Raw genomic sequence first — 21204 nt, 5'->3', positions numbered from 1 at the left:
TCCATTCATTGTTAATTCTCGAACATGTACACCAAAGTATGCCAGAGAGCGATCTACATATTTGTTAATGTGTTAGGATTGGCGAGGAACGGAAAACAGTAGGCAGTCATTGAGGTGATGAAGTTAAACATTTTGTGATAGACTTGATGACCTATTTCGGTAAAAAATGGTTGAAGGCAGGCCTAGAGAAGCCGCCGAAACTGAATGGCTGCCGCCCTAGAGAGCAGGAGAGGAGAGCGTCCAACCGGGTCAGAAGCTGCCAGCAGAAGTGTGGGCGCCCCAGTGGTCCCGGTCGCCTACAGTGGACTGGTGCGGCCCGGAGCTGGTGTCATCGCTACGAGTCAGCGAGGACTCGGGGAAGGTCGTTGATATCACCTAGCTTAGCCAGCCTGTGTTACGCTGGTCACATTGTACTCGGCAGGAATAAAGGTGCCGTGAATTAATAATGTGTATTTGGCGTTTCTGACGCGTCCACAGTTATTTCCTAGCATCCTGACAACTGGAGAGGTCACTGCTCGGCCTCCAGTCCACCGTAGGCGACCGGGACCACCGGGGCGCCTACAGAAGAGAACGGACGGCATGTCCGCTCCCGGCAGCTGGCCGCGGCTCCACCCTCATGTGACCACTTCCAAACCTCGCTATTGGACATCCAAATTGTAGACACACAGTTCGCTAGCATTACCTCGTCAGCAACACGTGAGTTTAGCTGCTGACGGTTGAACACGTGAGTTTCGAAGTGGTTTTTTCCGGTATAATGCAACGTGACATGCGAGCTGAAACTAGCCGCCAGGCAGAAGGCAGAAGGCACATCAACTGAAATATAAAAAATTAAATTTTTGTAATATTTCATCCATTCAGTAATGGCCTCCACTGCACACTCTTCTCCCCTCTGCAGAAGTGAAGCACGGGGAGGCAAATTGACAGTTACTATGGGGCTCCTGTAAAGGACAGCGTTACATAATTTCTGACAATACATTTTTGATTTTCTTTTTTAATTTGCATTTTTGCTTAGGAAAAGTATTGAAAGAATGACAACATTTTTTGTGTTTATATCTTGTGTGACAAAATTTGGACGACGGCGGACGGTGAGGCGGTGTTGTGAAGCGCTGCGAGCGGCAGCGCAAGGGGCGGCGAACAGCTGCTGGCGCCGGCGGCGGCGGGGGTCCATGGCCGCGGCGGGCAGTGGTCGGCTGTGGCGCCCAAGTGGGGGGCTCCGGAAGGGGCGAAGCACAGACCACGAGGGGGGAAGGGCTTAACACTTTTCTTTTTGGAGGTTTTTTTATTTATTCATTATTCCTTTTCTACTCACAAGGTATTCAGAGCACGGCAATTTTCTACTGGACTACTAGAGTATGGGGCAACAAGAAACATTCCAGTTCCCATTACAAAATCTTAAGTACGATATTCCCCAGGAGGCTGCTGTTCAGGGACAGCACGGAGGGGCGACGGAAGTCGCGCAAAAAGTCCTTTTCTAAAAGCTACCAATAGCAACAAACCAATAAGGATAATTATTAGAGGTGTACATAACAGCACTGTGAATGACTATACTACTGAGATACTGGTGGTTGTACCATTCCGTGATGTGTGCTGTGGCACAGTCTACCGTGATCTGCCCTGACTCTTTGTTTACCAGGTCGGTTAAAGATTAGATCAGCTGGGAATGTGTGAGAATGGGGAGAGGTGGCCAATTGTCAAGTGGCATTAGTACCACTGTTTGCTCTGGTAAATACCACACGAAAGGGGGGAGTTGCACATTATGGGCGTAAGATAAGTGCGCAAACACTTCCTCGGTGGGGGTAGTGATATCGCAGTGAGAGTTATTAAATAATAAACCGCTACCGTTGAGTAGGACTGGGTTGCTCGAAGGTCGAAGGTACTCGTAACACACGATAGTCGCTGTCACTGGGTGGGGATCATGGGGATCAGTGTGTAAAATACTGTTGCCTACAGCAACGAACTGCTGTTCAATTATTGGTACAACCAGATGGCTGCAGACGGGGGGGAGGGGGGGGGGTCGCTTGCTCAGTGAGAGACAGTAAAATCAGCCACGAACCGCGTGAACTAGCTGGTTTAGAGGTGGGGCATCTCGTTGCCCAGAACTATGAAAGTCGCGTAGCCTATACAGTAGGAAGTGTTAGTGTGGGAGGACAGTGTCAAAGATTCTGGGTTAATAGTGTGAATGTATGTTTGTGTTGTTGCGTGCAGAAACAGCCCTGCTTAACCCTCACGCCAGGAAAAAAGATGAGGGAAGCAGGCTGTTTCTCCTCTAGACAGAACGCCAGACATGAGAAGGCAAGAGTGGCTGCATTCATCGCATCGCTAAATAAATGGATCACGAGAGGGTACGAACTAAGAAAAAATATAACAGGTATCCGTATGCGTGGTTTTTCCTTCCCCCTCCCTCTGGGGCGAGGAAATATGTCTGAGTAGCATTGCCTACCGACCAGGGTGCAGACGAAGGCGAGCCTCGTCGTGATGTGTCAATGATGCATAGATGAAAGACATAGGTAGACGATCAATTTATGAAATGGAAAACTGAAAGAATAACCCAATCAGCTGGACACTCTGCAGGCGCTAACCCTACCGTGTAAGGCACATGGCCCTGGAGGAGGGAGGTACGACGTAATGGGTGAGGTTAGAACGAACAGACGAAAAACTCAGAGCAATGGTAGTAACCCAGTGCAATGCATGGGCGAGGGAGGAACTGTGCTTTGTCTCCATAGGGGCGATTTCGTCTCGTCTCGTCTCTACTACAAAACTCCCAAAATACATGAAGTAACAGGGTGAGATACGAAAAAAGGGGGGCGCGAACTATTGCGACATTGTACAATAAAAACTTTCATTCATTAGGGTGGAAGTATCTTGCTAACTATATTTCCAACAAGATAACGCATTACTGCGCTTGGATGATGACGTCACGTCATGGGTGCTAATCATCAACAATCTGTCGGCCCCCGGTAGCTGAGTGGTCAGCGTGACAGAATGTCAATCCTAAGGGCCCGGGTTCGATTCCCGGCTGGGTCTGAGATTTTCTCCGCTCAGCGACTGGGTGCTGTGTTGTCATAATCATCATCATTTCATCCGCATCGACGCGCAAGTCGCCGAAGTGGCGTCAAATCGAAAGACTTGCACCCGGCGAACGGTCTACCTGACGGGAGGCCCTACTCACACGACATTATTATTGTCAACAGTCTAGTGCTTATTTCAGTGGGTGCTTCAATCTTATTACGTCATGGGTGTATTTGTTTGAATAAACAAACGCGTGTCTCTCACGGCGGAGCACTGTATCTAAATGGTAGCAGTGTCGATTTCCGTGCTCGCTCGTAACATCTTCACTTCATCACTGAATTACTTCATAAGAAGTAGGGTGAACAACAACGAAACTTGTGTCCGTCTGGGTGAACTCTTAAATGAGCAAAACGCACATGGAGTGTGAACTACAATTCTTCACTTACTTGGGTGAAACTTATTTAGTTTTATCCCATCACAAAATCTATTTCGCTTATCGCTCTACAGCGAGAGGATAGCGCACTTCTTCTCAACTTCAGGAGCGCATTCGACTCTTCTCTATTAAGTATCTTAGATAACTTGGGTGCTTACTTTCTTCTAAACGTACCAGTTCGGCTCTGGGCATGAACATGAGACATAATAGGATTCCGGAATCGCTAACTCACAAAATCGTGTATCATGACTAAAGGGGGATCCTTCGTAATGTGAGTATTGGTATAGTGTAACGTATCTAGAATCCAGGGTTGTGTTGGGTCTTTACATAGCGGGGTCATAAATATAAAATGCAAGTGCATATTGTACAAAACAAATGGCATAAATTACAAAAATACACGCATGGTATAGCATATAGGGTATAGTTAGGGCTTTGCTGCGCAGCAAAATGAGTATGCAATGCTTAAACGTAACACAAATTCATAAGGAGAGAAAAAAATACAAGTTATTGGGTATCAATTATTAACCAGCTAGGAACTGGCAACGCATAGTGGGTTGGACATTGCTCAACACCTCTAATCATAGAAAATGTGCATAATAGTGAGCCTTCTGGTGTATATCTGGGTGGGGAAGAAGAGGTTAGGCACCGTTTACTGGTGGGATGTACTTGTTTTAGTGTTCTGGTGGTGTATCATGTTGTAGTGATGGGACGGACTTACCTGTAATTATTTTTTTCTCATCGACTGTGGCAGAGGCTCGAAGCCTGGTTCTCTTGGATCGTGTGCTCTCTCCTAATACCTGTAAAGCTATCGGCAGTATAAAGGGGGCAATTCGATAGTCGAGTTTCATAAGTCTTATGTTCGAGGTGCGGGGTATGTGAATAGGTACGTAATATTTGATTCGCGGTATTAATTCTTAAAGTTGTCTGTTTAGGGATTCTCTTATTGGCGGAAATACGTGTATGGTAAGAATTTTTTGGGTGCCACCAAAACTGAATGTTAAAACAATTTATCGAACTCGGTACATGGTGAAGCAGGTAGCGTTATAAAACTGGCAAGAGGCACAAGCAGATGTGCTTTGACAGAGGCATGTAGCGCACCACGGAAACAGCTCTGGCGTCTTCTAAGTGAGAAATTTTCACGACTCCTTGGGACGTTTGAATTAACCATTTATAAAATACAGTTCATGTAAATTAATATTATTGGAGTGGGATTAGTAACTGTTGCGAATAGTACTCTAACTCCTTCCCCGAGCGAACCGATTTATATGGGTTTATTGGGTAAAACGTCCGCCACTGGTAGCTGAGTGCTCAGCGCGATGGAATGTCCTACTTAACGGCCTGGGTTCGATTCCCGGCTGGGTCGGAGATTTTCTCCGCTCAGGGACTGGGTGTTGTGTTGTCCTTCTCATCATCATTTCATCCCCATCGACTCGCAAGTCGCCAAACTGGCGTCTTTAAGATTTTCACCAGGCGAACAGTCTACCCGACGGGAGGCCCTAGCCACTTACTTTGGGTAAAATTACTATAGCTCATTTATAAAGAATTTTTTTATTTCGTACTGGCAAAAGTGAATTGGGTGTGGTGAGCACATGATGGTGAAACCATTTAAGGATTTGGAAAGGAAGCAGGTAGTCGGTTCTTAAGATGTGTCAGACTACACGGAAGGTGGTATGGTTGTACTATAATTTGGAGGAGGCTCGTAAATGCAGAGTGCCACCAAACTGAATGGCGGTGCACGGGAAGACACCCCATAGCGGCCCACTTCGTTATTGCGAAACTTTTCCATTTCGTGTTCCATCAGCTGGAGGTCGCTTGCTTCCAAATTCCCCTCAGAGCTATAGTCTGGTCAGCAGGCATGTTAAGGGTTTAGGTGTGCAAGTAAATTTACAGGTGGGTTTTCAAGTTGTTGAGGTTACCCAGGTATGAGACGGAAGGATGGAAGAAATCACGTTGAAATATGTGTTACATAAGAATATGATACCTTTTTTGTATTAAATTGCTGTACATTGGTTGATAGCAAAGATAGTACGTTCTAATATGTGTAAGGTCTCTCTAACAGCGGCAGTCAGGCACACGGATGGCGCGAGGAGAGAGGGTAAAGGGGGGGGGGGGGGGGCAGTAAGGCGGCGACAGCGGGAGCGGCCTAGTGGGATGGCGCGGGTTGGGGAGGGGCAGGGAGGTAACAGCTGTGTTCCAAGTGACTACGCCCTTCTCATTATGGCCGCCGCACGTGCCACTCCTGTTGATGGGTTCACCTGATTCTAACAGATAGAGCGCACATGTTTACAACTTCACAGTACCGCTGAGTGGCTGTACTTACCTTCTGAGTTAACCTGGAAAAGAACGGGCATCCATGAGGGACGGTAGGGGGAATTTTTAGAGTGTTACTGTTGTGTGTAGGCCACGCGGCCACAGTACAAGAATAATCATTGAGTTATGTAATATTTCTTTTGGTTCAAAGCAACAAGTTATGTATCTTCATTAGGAGCAAATTTCTCGGTTAGTACTGCGTGTTGTTAATTTGCAAGGTGCCAGGGCTAGCAGTGTATTTAACACTAAATTCTTCTCGAATCTTCATATGGAAATGATGCTTTAAGCCCCCCCTTTTCTAACTCCTACTTTTGCTGTTGCACATGGATTAAGAAGAAACGCGAACTGACTGTAATCCACCCTGCAAGTGGAGTAGAAAAGAGTTTGACACCTGCAATAATTTAATTGGATAGAAATTAAGGAAAGTTTCATTAACGTAGTGAGAAATGAAAGGGTTCCTCTCCCGATTAACAGAATGAAAGTTCCGTCCAAAATAACAATTTGATTTATTATGAGTAAACTCAAAATAATAAACAAAACACACGAAACATTTACAATACATCAAATTGGATACTCAAATAAAGGCTGTGAAGGTGAAGTTGTCCATAAACTAGATTGTGACATTTATGACCAAGTGGTATGTGGAGCCAATTCCTTGCAACTCAAATCTTAAGAGAAACACCCAGCCAACCCAACTTTAATTGCTGTTACAGTAGTGATAACTCAAAAAATGAACACCCAAGACAGAACAAAGTTAGAAAAGACAAACAGGCGCGCTCTGCTGAGCCATGATTATCATCTAGCAAAATTGCCTGCTTTGCCGGTGTTGCGGACGTACATTACCAAGCTGTCTTCTTAACTGCAAGGACATGATCTGGCATACCGGAGGCGATGGCTGGTTGCTTCGACATCCTGTCGTGGTGATGATAATGTCGTGAGTATAGCCCGAAACAATTCTCCTGGTCTGGTTGTTCCAGACTAAAGACCTCCTAGCAACACAAATACGCCTCTGAGGGAGACGAAGAAGGCCCGCCATACAATCACTGACGGTACAGTGATTGATTTTAACAAGCGAAGGCACACAGTAACCCCGATACAGTCAACTTTAGCCAAAACTGGCCAAGACAGACAACATAGGCCGCTTGTACGCAGAACGCTCAATTGCCAACTGTACTCGTAAAGTTACGTTGAAGTCAAAACTTCAGCAACTTCGTCAAACAGTTACAATCAAGTAAAAGTATATTAGACAGCCAACGGAAGGCAGGCTGTCCAGAGCAGTGAGAGCTCAGTCTTGTAACCTACTCTGACCGAAAGGCGAGAGCCGACTCTCTCAAGAGCACCCGTACAAACCGAACACAGAACGTTCCCATCCCCACGACAGTGGCTGTGGTTGAACGTTCCAATCAGCAACTTGAAAACCGGCGGAAAATTCCACTCTATTGCCAAAACACTACCATTCCACCAATGGAGATTCTTGACACCAATTTCTGCGCCGATTTTGCTACGTCACGGAGCTATGCCCTGAGCAAGCCAATCACAATTACGATTTTGCAGAAAACGCGGGAATTTGCCCGCCAAGACTGCCTGGGAACATAAGTCATTCCCACGCCTCGCTGGTAGCCCGCCAGAAACGGTTTTCACGAAGTTTCTGCGAAGTAACGGAATCTCTAGCCCAGCTGCCTCTTCCGGCCCATCTGGGAGTGTCGCTCCCGCTCTTATGACAATGTCGGAGTCTGGAAAGCATCCACTCGACTCCCTCACACCCGTTGGCTTAACCCTTTCAAGCTCAGCAGAAATTGCCTGTCAACGGACCACCCGGGTGACGAGAGACGATGCGTGGGAAGTCCGCATGTGAAGGAACAGCAACTTTACACCGTATGCAATTAGAGAGGAAAATCTCATTACTCAGAGTAAGATAGAAATATAAAATTATCACTGTGGGTGTTCAAACAAGAAAATTACTTATTCAAACATGGTGCCATTTCAGGGAGAAAGTCTTTGGAATGAAAAGGTAGATACTTAATGCATTCATTACTTCATACAATATCCTGATAATGATCTATAACTTCTCCATATGATACTTTTATTTAGATTTAAATATATTCGTATTGAAAATAGAGCTGTTGTCGGACCACTAGGCGTATCATGGGAATATAATAAAAATACTGGTTAAAACTAGGGTTCAACTAGCCTAGGCTAGCATTGCAGAACCGGCTGGGTGGGTAGAGCTCTGATAACCTCTTTCAGAGGGGGAGGCTAGGGTGACATCTTAGTTATCATAGCATGGGAGTATAAAGTACATATTGTATAGGTAGAATGTTCATTTGGAAAGGAAAGTAACAAGGTAGTTGCTTAAGTCTTGTTCCCCCTTTTTTTGTTGTTGACATAATTAGGAATCTCCTAAGTAAGAAGCAGTACCTTTGTGTTTAGTCCCTGGATCTAAAGAGCATATGGGTGTTTAGATCTCAAAGCGCATCTAGGGCGGGCTGGGAGTGGTGGAACTTCCCTCTGGGGGGGGGGGGGGGGGCAGAACCTGCTGAAGGTCTGGCGCTTGTCTCAGAAGGCCGAGGGAGAGGCATAGTTCCTGAATAGAGTTTAAGTCTATCAAAATGGACGACCACCTTGCAGTCACGCAGTTGTAATTTTGCATTGACAGGGGAAGAGAGCCAAATGATTGAATATGGTCCATCCTACAGAGGGTTGCGTTTCTTCACTCTTCCTTTTTTTACTCTAGGGTTTTTTAGCAAACCCAAATCACCAGATTATAGGGGGGAGGGGGGGAAGATGGCATTTTTTATGTTTCCTGGTTGCTTTGCGGTTGTTCCCTGGAACTTTCTTCCAGATGGCCTTAAGGCGGCGGGCTAGCACTTTAACAGCTGTGTGATCGATTCCCAGAGGTAATCTATTGATCTCGAAAGGAGATTCCATTGGTTGGCCAAACACTATATCATAAGGGGTATGTTCAGTGGCTTCGTGGAAACAGCAATTGTACGCACTTGCCACATACAGAATGTACCTTTGCCAGTCACTGTGGGCTGAGTTGATGTAATAGGAAAGCATTTGTTTTACAGTGCGATGGACACACTCAGTGCGGCCATTTGCCTGGGGGCTGAAAGAGGTGGTTCTCCATTTTATAATTCTCAGCACTTTGCAAACTTGGACAAATAAGTTGGACACAAAATTGGTTCCTTGATCTATTATTATGGCTACAGGGTTTCCGAAAGGAAGGACAAGATGATCCACAAACGCTCGTGCTACTGTTTCAGCTGACATGTCAGTGATGGGTACCAAAATAAGGTATCTGGAAAAGTGATCAATAATGGATAGAATATATTTACTTCCTTGTGTACTTACGGGAAGTGGTCTGACTACATCCAAAGCCACAAACTGAAAGGTTTCTGATGTCCCCGGAAGAGATTGTAAGGGAATTTTGATTCGTGGGGATGGTGCTCTTTGTTCACATGGTAGGCAGTTTTTTATATACTTAGCAACATCTCGCCATCTTTTGTCCAACCAATACTTCATGGTAATGCAGGCGTTTGTGGCTCTTCATCCACTATGGCATGCTTGAATGCTGTCATGGCATTCGGCAATAATTCTGGATTTTAGGTCTTTAGGTATTACTATACGTTTACCCAGGGGGAGGGGGGGGGGCTTGTGGTATAGAATTCCATCTTCTGTAACAAAATCTGCATGGAAGCACTACTGGACACATTTTGCATCATTATTCTGTGAGTCTTAATTCGTCAATTAACACATTGTCTGTTTGAGCTACTCTCACTTTTCTACTAAGTGCGTCAGCATTCTTGTGCAATTTTCCAGTTTTGTGTTGCACTTGGTAATCATATACACTCAACTTCAGGGCCCAGTGGGTGAGATGGCAGATAGGGTCTTTCAAACTTAATAGCCACTGGACTGCTGCACTATCTGTTACTACTGTAAACTATCTCCCATAAAATAGTATTTAAAACAGTTCAGTCCAAACGAATCTCCCCTGGGAGTAAAGTATCTTTTTACGGTGGACCACTGATAGTTTACTGTATCCTTCGCACCGTCATATTGACGAATTATCAGAGAAATTTCGTCGGTATTAATTACTAAAGAATTCATGCCGATTCTCCCCAAGCGAGGATTGCAGCTACAGTCAACTTATGGATCTTCCCTGAGAGTCAAGTATCTTTCTTCCCGTGGACCATTGCTAGTTTACTGTATCCTTTACACCGTCACATTGACATTTTAGCATCGAAATTGCATCGCTATTAAATACTAAGGGTTCATGCCGACTTCTCCCCAAGCGAGTATTGCAGCTACAGTCAACTTATGGATCTTCCCTGGGAGTCAAATATCTCTCTTCCGGTGGACCACTGCTAGTTTACTGTATCCTTCGCACCCTCACATTAACGAATTATCACAGAAATTGCGTCGGTATTAATCACTAAAGGATCCATGCCGATTCTCCCCAAGCCAGTATTGCAGCTACTGTCAACTTAAGCATGTCTACTGGGAGTCAAGTATCTTTTTTTCCGGTGGACGACTGTTAGTTTACTGTATCTGTGGTGTCACCGCCAGACACCACACTTGCTAGGTGGTAGCCTTTAACTCGGGCGCGGTCCGTTAGTATATGCCGGACCCGCGTGTCGCCACTATCAGTGATTGTAGACCAAGTGCCGCCACGTGGCAGGTCTAGTCTAGAGAGACTCCCTAGCACTCGCCCCAGTTGTACAGCCGACTTTGCTAGCGACGGTTCACTGCCTACATACACTCTCATTTGCAGAGACGACAGTTTACCACAACCTTCAGCTATGTCATTTGCTACGACCTAGCAAGGCGCCATATTCAGTTACTATAATTACTATCTTCAAGAATTAATTTTGAACAGATAATATTGTGAATCATGTACCGTCAAGAGCGACGTTCATCATTGATGGATTAAAGCTATGTAACAAACTAATTACGTCCGCTTTCTGAATTCTCATTCCTTGTCTTGTTCCAGACGTCACGTCAGTATACTTCTTCCCTCCTCACGCCAGCCTGCGTGAGCTGAAATGCGTGGATTTTGGTCTCCACTCGTAACGCGGTGATGGCTCTTCAGCTAACATTTAATTGGCGATGAGGAGTAAAAACGGTGCTCTTAACTGCACTGACATATGTCGTTGATACTCCCTGATTTCATTGTGTAATGGCTTTGCCTCAATCTCCAGATGTACTGTCAGAATTTTATCGCTTACAGAATAAGCAGACGCAGGCATTACTGGATGCCTTGGACAGCTTGTCCAGGGTCAACGTGCAATGCAAAACGATGCGGCAGCCTCCGCTCCACCGCTAACACAGCCACAACACGTGGTTGGACCGACCTTCAGACCTTTTAATGCTGCACTGGAAAGCTGGATGGAGTGATCACGCCAATTTGGTTTCCATCTCACCGCCTACAGAATTCAAGGTAACGAGCGGCACCCTTTTCTTTTGTCGTCCGTCGGTGTGCAAACCTACCGTGTGATAGTCAAATTATTTCCCCAATGCGATATAGCAACTCTGTCCTACGAAGAAATTTTGTCTGCATTAGATGCATATATCAAAGACTCAGTCAAAGTAGTTGCGAAATGGTATACCTTCTTTCATACAAAACGTGCGGCAAGTCAGACTAGTCGGGGGTGGGTTGCACCCTTGCAGGGCCTTACTAGGGATTGTGCTTTTGAGTGTCAATGTGGACTCCCATATTCCGATACTATGGTACGTGATGCAATTGTGCAGAAAGTTTCTGATGTTCGTATAAGGGAACAGATTTTGAAACTAGTCAATCCCTCCCTTCAACAAGTGATCGACATATTGGATCGGCAGGACACACTTGACTTTGCTTAGGAATCATTTGAAACTTCGCCAGCCGTGTGTGGGTTAACCGGCCCGCCGGGCAAGCTGCACGGAGCGGTAAACAGCCCTCGCACCCAGCCACGCCGCTGCCTCCAGGCTCTCCACCATGTGTGCCACACCGGCAAGCAAATGCAGTGCTCAAATCATGCCTGCGGTGCGCTACTAAACATTCACGTGATAATTGCCCGTCATGCCAAGCTATTTGCTTTTACAGTAATAAAAAAGGACATGTACTGAGTGTTTGCCAGAAAAAGCTCCAATTGGAAACTCAAAACGAAACCATTCCTGGCCCTTTGCTTCGCGCCGGAATGGGAATCGAACCAAGGATACTCAGGCTCGCATGGAAATTCATGTCGTTCATTCCACTCCCCCCAGTGCCACTCTCTCTAACAGTGACTGTGTTCGTCGCAGAAATAGTGTGCGTTGACATCGCCAGAACTCCCGTCAAGTCGCAAGTGATTTTGTACCAGTGTCAGTTCACGTTACACGAGACAGTCGCTATTGTCGTCAGCAGGACAATAAACTTTTTGTAGACTTGGACAGTAATGGCAAAGTGATACCATTCCAGCTTGATACAGAAGCTGCAGTTTCACTGGTCAATCAAGACACTTACAAACAGCTGGGCACACCTCTGTTGCGTGCCGCGAATGTTAAGTTAACTAGCTATTCAGGTCAAGAGATCCCTGTGTTAGGACAGTGCAGCCTTCTTGCAACATACAAAGGACAAACAAAACTTGTGTCATTTTACATCCTTCGTTCTTCTTCTGCAGTGAACTTGTATGGTTTCGATTCATTTCAGTTGTTTAACTTGTCTATAGTAAATCAGGTCCTATCAGTGAACCAGACTGTGTCTTCAGACAGTGTTTCTCGTCTATGTGAAGAATTTGCAGACATTTCTGCACCAGACCTCGGTTTCGCTAAGAACTATAAAGCACATTCGGAACTGAAAGTAAACGCGCAGCCGAAATTTTTCAGAGTGCGCAATGTTCCCCACGAATTGCGTGATGAGGTCGCAAAAACATTACACAACTTGGAATCACAAGGTGTAATTGAACGTGTGCAGGCTTCTTTCTGGGCATCACCCTTAGTCATTTTGCCGAAACCTTCGGGAAAATCGAGACTTTGTGTGGACTTCAAGGCAACAGTGAATCCACAACTAGTGATTGCAACTTTGCCTTTAGCCTGCCCGGAAGATCTTTTTGACGAACTGTGCCCCGTCACATATTTTTCGAAGTTGGACCTAGCCGATGCATACTTGCAAATACCAGTGGACGAAGAATCCCAGCGTGTTTTGGTGGTTAACACGCATCTTGGTTTGTATCAAATCAAGCGACTGGACTGCCATTTGGGTGTGCATCCGCCCCTGCATTGTTTCAGCAATATCTACAAACTGTTTGTGCGTCGGTCCCTACTGCAGCAAATTATCTGGACGATATCGTGATCTCCGGAAAGACGGAAGAAGAACATTTAGCCAATCTCAGAACATTTTTTCAGGTCTTGCGACCAAATGATCTTCGCTTACGGAAGGACAAATGTGTGTTTTTTGCTAGTGACTTGCCATACCTGGGACATGGGACATGTACTCAATGCCCAAGGCATACATCCCAGTCCCACGCATCTCCGTGCCATACAAGACTTGCCTTCGCCGCAGAATTTAAAGCAGCTACAGAGTGTGCTGAGAAAAATCAACTATTAGCACAGATATGTGCCGCTTGCCTCTTCCATTTCAGCTCCGTTTCACCGCGTACGCCGTAAAGGTGTTCCGTTCGTCTGGACGACGGAATGTGAACGCGCCTTTCGCCAGTTGAAATCGGCGTTGCTTTCCAATACTTGCCTTACGCCATTCGATGCCCAGAAGCCCCTTTTGTTGATGATGGATGCATCAGATTTCGGGATCGGTGCTGTGCTTGCGCACAAAGATGGCTCGCATGATCGCCCTATTGCCTTTGTGTCCAAATTGCTGTCGTCTGTGCAAAGAAATTATTCACAGATCGAGAAAGAAGCATTGGCTCTCGTAGTTGGTGTTACAAAGTTTCATGACTTCTTGTATGGTCGCCACTTTACAATAATCAGAGACCACAAATCTTTGACATCGCTTTTTCATCCGAACAAGCCTGTAACTCCACATACAGCGCAGAAATTCATTCGCTGGTCTATTTTTCTCTCGCAGTACCGCTACAATATCTTGTATCGGTCCACTGCTAAGCACGGAAACGCCGATGTGTTGTCCCGTTTGCCTGTTTCTGAGGATAGGGCATTCAACTCCTCCGAACTCACTTGCATGTTCATTGATTCGGAAACCAATGTCGTGGTCGCATCGGTTCCGTTTGATTTTCGCCGTATAGCTACAGCCACAACGGCAGACCCTGTCCTTGCTACCGTTCTGCGCTTTGTTGTTACGCAATGGGCCTTGTCAAAGTCACGGATCGAGGATCCGTGGGTCGCCGATTTTTTGCTCACAAGAAGAGACTTTTTGTACGACGTGGTGTTTTACTGTTGCGTTCTGATAATGATCAGTCCAGGGTCATGGTCCCACGTTCGTTACAGTCCTCTGTCTTACGGCTTCTCCACCAAGGACATTGGGGTATCGTGCGAACGAAACAACTTGCTCGTCAGCACTGTACTTGGTTCGGAATCGATGCTGCGATTACGAATATGTGCTCTTCTTGCATGGTGTGTGCCGAACAACAATCCGCACCACCGCGGAAATTCTTTGCATGGCCAAAAGCCACTTCCCCTTGGCAACGCTTACACATCGATTTTGCTGATCCATTCTGGAATGCTCGATGGTTGGTTGTGGTAGATTCATTCAGTAATTTTCCTTTTGTTCTCTGGATGTCTTCCACGACATCATATGCCACCATCCATGCGTTGTCTGCTATCTTTCTACCACAGACAACTGTTTCCAACAATGGCCCACAATTCATGTCCGCAGAATTTCAGTCATTCTGCAAGGCAAATGGTATTCAACATCTGACGTCCGCGCCGTTTTCGCCACAGTCAAACGGTGCCACTGAACGATTGGTCAGGACTTTTAAGTCACAGATGTTGAAGTTGAAAGAGTCGCATTCTCGGGAGGACGCGTTATTGCTCTTTTTGTCCTCGTATCGCTCTCAGCCCCGAAATGGTCGCTCGCCGGCTGAGTTGCTCCATGGTCGCCATCATCGAACCTTGATGTCTTTGCTACATCCGCCGCATCAGGTTCCTGTGCAGCGGCAGACACCTGCTTTTGCCATAGGCGACGTTGCCTACTACCGTCACTACCAAGGTTCACGGCATTGGCTCGAAGGGCGCATTCTTCGTTGCCTCAGAGGCGTTATGTATCTGGTTTTGGGGGCCTCTGGTGAGGTGCACCAGCATCTCAATCAGCTGCGCCTCTGTCGTCGCATGGGATCTGCCGCTCCCCGTCTGCTTTCAGCGACGGTGCCGTCCGGTCAGCGCCCTGGGGACCCATCTACTGGCTCGCCTCAGCCCCAGGTGTTACCGACGCTGCCTTCCATTTTGCCCCATGGCAACGCGCCGCCGCCACCGCCGCCGCCGCCGCCGCCGCCGCCGCCGCCTGTTCTCCTGCCGGCGACGACCGCAGTGGACGCGTCGCTGCAGCCGCTGGGCGCCCCCCTGGGTCACGCGCTGCCGATCGCTCCCTGTGACCAGTTGTCCTCCGACATGGAACTCTTTCCCGCTCCGGACCATATGCCGTCTTTGCCCGTCGGGTGCCCCGGCCCGATGGAGGTCGACCCTTCGGCCCCTCCTGTCTATCTACGGGCGCATACACCGCATGTTGGCGTGCACCCTGGAGTAGGTTTTCAGGCGTTCCCTAGCTCCCTGCGGCCCGAATGGCAGGGTGCGGGTGGCACAGCCTCAGCTGTTGTTAGGCTCCCCACCTCGTCGCATACGTCAACATGGGGTCCTCCCCACAGCGGACGGAGATCTTATAGCACAACCGTACAGCAATTTGTGGGGGAGGAATGTGGTGTCACCGCCAGACACCACACTTGCTAGGTGGTAGCCATTAAATCGGCCGCGGTCTGTTAGTATACGTCAGACCCACGTGTCGCCACTATCAGTCATTGCAGACCGAGCGCCGCCACACGCCAGGTCTAGTCTAGAGACACTCCCTAGCACTCGCCCCAGTTGTACAGCCGACTTTGCTAGCGATGGTTCACTGTCTACATACGCTCTCATTTGCAGAGACGACAGTTTAGCATAGCCTTCAGCTACGTCATTTGCTACGACCTAGCACAGGCGCCATATTCAGTTACTATAATTACTATGTTCAAGAATGTATTTTGAACAGATAATATTGTGAATCACGTTCCGTCAAGAGCGACGTTCATTATTAATGGATTAAAGTTAAGTATCAAACTAACTACGTCCGCTTTCTGAATTCTCATTCCTTGTCATGTTCCAGACCTCACGTCAGTATAGTTCTTCCCTCCTGACGCCAGCCTGCGGGAGCTGAAATGCATGCATTTCGGTCTCCACTCGTAACACAGTGTTGGCTCTTCTGCTAACACTAAAGTATCCCTCGCACCCTCACATTGAAACTTTAACACAGAAATTGCATCGCTGTTAAATGTGAAAGGATCTAAGCCGATTTCTCCCCAAGTGAGTATTGAAGCTACAGTCAACTTATAGATCTTACCTGGGAGGTAAGTATGTTTCTTCCGATGCACCACTGCCAGTTTCCTGTATCCTTCACAGTAACACTTTCACGAATTAACACAGAAATTGAATAGGTATTAAATACTTATGAATCAATGCTGACTTCTTCCGAAGCGACTATTACAGCTACTTATAGCTACAGTCAACTTTTGGATCCTCCCTGAGAGACAAGTATCTTTCTTTTTTTTATGGTTGTCCGGGCGTGGCAACCATAATTTGGATATGTGACGAGGTTGTAAATAAAATGTGGTGGCAGGAAAACGATTAGTGATTAGTGACAAATAAGCGCCAGCTAGTATAAAACAGTGACTTAGCTTTATTGACAGCAAAGAGTGTACCGTAGATACAGTTCCAATTAGTGTGCAAAGAATATTCCTGATTCGTGGCCTAAGTCGTTATACAACACTGAACCACACAGCGAGCTAGCTAACCACACAGCGAACGACGGCACTGACGACTGCAACGAGCCGTCTGCCAGACCCCCCAACTCGGGGCCAGCGCTCCTGTTATGTGGTGTAGCCAGAGGGCGCCGTAGGCCCAGCCCAGCAATGGCGCGACGCCTTCGGTCGGCGGCAACACCATGCGCCGCCGGCGGTCGCGACGGGAAACTGTGGCAGGCGATGCGACGATAGGGCGCGCGAGCTATTCGGTTGGGTCCGCGGATACAACACTTCCGATGCACCACTGACAGTTGTCTGCATCGCTCCCACCAACAATTTCACGAATTAACACAGAAATTGAATCGCTATTAAATACTTTTGAATCAATGGAGAATTATCCCCAGCGAGAATTGCAGCTACAGTCAACTTATGGATCTTCCCTGGGAGACAAGTATATTTCTTCCGATGCACCACTGCCAGTATCTTGTAACCCTCGTACCCTCACATTGACGAATTAACACATAAATTGCGACGCTAATAAATACTAAAGGATCCATACTGACTTCGCACCAAGGGAGAATTGCAGCTAGAGTCATCTTATGGATCTTCCGTTTGAGGAAAGTATCTTTCTTCTGATGCGCCACTGCCAGTATGCTGTATCCCGCGCACCAACACTTTCACTAATTAACACAGAAATTGAAACGGTAATAAATATTTATGACTCATTGCTAAATTTTCCCCAAGCGAGTATTGCAGCTACAGTTAACTAATGGATCTTCCCTGGGCGACAAGTAGGTTTCTTCCGATGCACCACTGCCAGTTTACTGCATCCCTCGCACCCTCACATTGACGAATTTACACAGAAATTCCGTCGGAATTAAATAGTTAAGCATCCATGCTGACTTAGATATAAGCGAGTATTGCAGCTACAGTCAACTTATGAATCTTCCCTGGGAGTCATGCATCTTTTTTCCGGGGGACCACTGCTAGTTATCTGCATATTTCGCAGCCTCACATTGACGAATTAAAAGAGAAATTGCGTCAGTACTAAATACTCAAGCATCCATGTTGACTTATCCCCAAGCAACTATTGCACCTACAGTCAACTTATGGATCTTCCCTGGGAGACAAGAATCTTTGTTCTGATGCACCACTGCTACTGTACTGTATCACCCGCACCCACACATTGACGAATTGAAACAGAAATTGCGTCGCTATTAAATACTAAATGATCCATGCTGACTTCTCGCCAAGCGAGTATTGCAGCTACAGTCAACTTATGGGTCCACTGCGGGAGACAAGTATCTTTCTTCTGATGCACCACTGCCGGTTTACTGTATACCTCCCGTCAACACTTTCACGAACTAACACAGAAATTGAATCTGTATTAAATACTTATGAATCAATGCTGACATATCCCCAAGCGAGTGTTGCAGGTACAGTCACGGATCTTCCCTGGGAGACAAATATCTTTCTTCTCCTGCACCACAGCCAGTTTACTGTATACTTCCCACCAACACTTTCACGAACTAACACAGAAACTGAACCTGTATTAAATACTTATGAATCAATGCTAACATATCTCCTAGCGAGTATTGCAGCTACAGCCAACTTATGGGTCTTCCATGGGAGACAGGAATCTTTGTTCTGATGCACCACGGACAGCTTCTTGTATCCCTCGCACCCTCAGATGGACGAATTAACACAGAAATTGCATCGCTATTAAATGTAAAGGATCCATGCTGACTTCTTGCCACGCGAGTATTGCAGATACAGTCAACTTACGGATCTTCCCTGGCAGACAAGTATCTTTCGTCCGATGCACCTTTGCCAGTTTACTGAGCCCCTCGCACCAACACATTCACGAATCAACACAGAAATTGCATCGGTTTTAAATACTTATGAATCAATGCTGACTTATCCCCAAGCGGGTATTGCAGCTACAGCCAACTTGTGAAACTTCCCTGGGAGACAAGTATCTTTCTTATGATGCACCACTGCCAGTTTCTTGTATCCCTCGCAGCCTCTCATTGACAAATTAACACAAAAATTGCGTCGCTATTAAATGCTAAAAGATCCATGCCGACTTCTCCCCAAGCGAGTGTTGCAGCTTCAGTCAACTTCTGGATCTCTCCTGGGATGCAAGTATCTTTGTTCCGATGCACCACTGCCAGTTTACTGTATCCCTCGCACCCTCACATTGACGAATTAACACAGAAATTGCATCGGTATTAAATAGTTAAGCATCCATGCTGATATACATATATGCGAATATTGAAGCTACAGTCAATTTATGGATCTTCCCTGGGAGGGAAATATCTTTCTTACGTAGCACCACAGCCAGTTTACTGTATCCCTCGCACCCTCACATTCCAGTTTTGCGCACAAAAAAAAAACACAAAAAAACAAAAAAAACAAAAAAAACACACATTTACGAATTAACACAGGAATATCGTCGCTGTGAAACGGTAAAGGATCCATGCTGACTTCTGCCCAAACGAGTATTGCAGCTGCAGTCAACTAACTGATCTTTCCTGGGAGTCAAGTATCTTTCTACCGATACACCACTGCCATGTTACTGTATCCCTCGCACCCTTACATTGACGAATTAACACAGACATTGCGTATAAGCGAATAACGGTCAACGTGTGGGTCTTCTTCTGGGAGTCAAGTATCATTTTTCGTATGCACCACTTCCAGTTTACTGTATCCATCTCACCCTAACATTGACGAATTAACACAGAAATTGTATCGCTATTAAATACTGAATGATCAATGCCGACTTCTCCCCAGGCGAGTAAGGTGCCTACAGTCAATGTATGGATATTTTCGTGTCAGTCAGGTACCTCTTATCTTATGCTCCACTTCCAGTTTGCTGCATTCCTGGCTCCCTCACACTAACGATTGTAGTGCTACAACGATGAAAATTAATATTACGACGATGACAAACCTTATTTTCATGATTTAAAGAAGTATTCATGATATTAAAAATGTAATTATAATTTTATTATTTTCATTTTTGTGCTCAGTGTATCAAAGACTTTCTAGCGCACGGAAGAAATTAGCATTGTTTGTACTACGAATCTATATATGATTGTTAAGGGTTAAGCATGTAATAATTCGATGTAAGACATTTTGTTGAGTCTGAATTTTGTTCTCGTACTGGTCGGTAGAGAGGGAAGAGTTCCTTAATCGATATGGAGGTATAAAGGCTGTAAAAAGGAGAGAGAGAGAGAAGGTAAATACAATTTATTCAAAACAAATATCTCCAAAGTGTAACGTCTTTTCATTTCCTATAGCAAAAAAATTGCAAAGTCTAATCTGAGCCTGTTCTGAATAACAGCGAAGAACATTTTTGTTATCATATATTTTCTTCGTTTGATCACGGTTGTGATTCACATGTTTCTTTTTGTTACGAGACGTGCTATGAATATTTTCATTATACGCGCAATAGTGCACACAGCTTTAATCGAACCTGCGTCTTTCGGAAACGATAACTTTTAATCAGTACAATTACTCGAATACCGTCTAAATCGCAACCGTGATCGCAAAAGTGTTTCCTGGACCAAATAATTCTTATAAAATGTGTATTCTCCAAAGCGAGCAGCATTGCATTATTGCTGACTCGCAACAATTGAAAGAGAAAAGCGGTGCTTAAATAAAATTGCCACCTTTTAACAATTATTATTATCCCATTAAATAAATAAATAGCAATTCAGTGGCTATCCAAATCAATAAACAGATGGGACAATTCAGTGGAAACTTATTGACAGGACTAGCTTATATGTGTGTGCTAATGTGCGTTTTTTCTATTTGTTCATGCTGTAATGAGCGGAAATCTACGACGACCCTAAGCACGATATTTTTGCTGTACCATTCCATCCCAGCGCCAGCAGAACGAAGCACTGCGTAAGGTATCGGGTGGAGAAATGTAGGATCCCCCTGAATAGGTCAGGCGTGCACTACACGCCGGAAGCGGCTACAAGGGTAACGGAGTACGTATGGAGTGCACATGGGGGTTTTTTAGGTTAGAGAATTCCCTCCCTAGGCCGGACAAGACGCCTCCTGAGACCCTGCAAGGTAGGAGTTGGCAAAATGCAACAGGGAATAACAATATTAAAGTGCTAATAGTAAACTGCAGGAGCGTCTATAGAAAGGTCCCAGAAGTGCTCTCATTAATAAGCGGTCACAACGCTCATATAGTACTAGGGTCAGAAAGTTGGCTGAAACCAGATGTAAACAGTAATGAAATCCTAAACTCAGATTAGAATGTATACCGCAGAGACAGGCTGGACAGTGAAGGGGGAGGCATGTTTATAGCGATAAGAAGTGCAATAGTATCGAAGGAAATTGACGGAGATACGAAATGTGAAATGATTTGGGTGAAGGTCACGGTTAAAGCAGGTTCAGACATGGTAATTGGATGTCTCTATAGGCCCCCTGGCTCAGCGGCTGTTGTGGCTGAGCACCTGAAGGATAATTTGGAAAATATTTCGAGTAGATTTCCCCACCATGTTATAGTTCTGGGTGGAGATTTTA

This window comes from Schistocerca serialis, chromosome 5 (genome assembly GCF_023864345.2).
Source record: "Schistocerca serialis cubense isolate TAMUIC-IGC-003099 chromosome 5, iqSchSeri2.2, whole genome shotgun sequence".
Classification (NCBI taxonomy): domain Eukaryota; kingdom Metazoa; phylum Arthropoda; class Insecta; order Orthoptera; family Acrididae; genus Schistocerca; species Schistocerca serialis.
Note: the sequence above shows the minus strand (reverse complement) of the source record.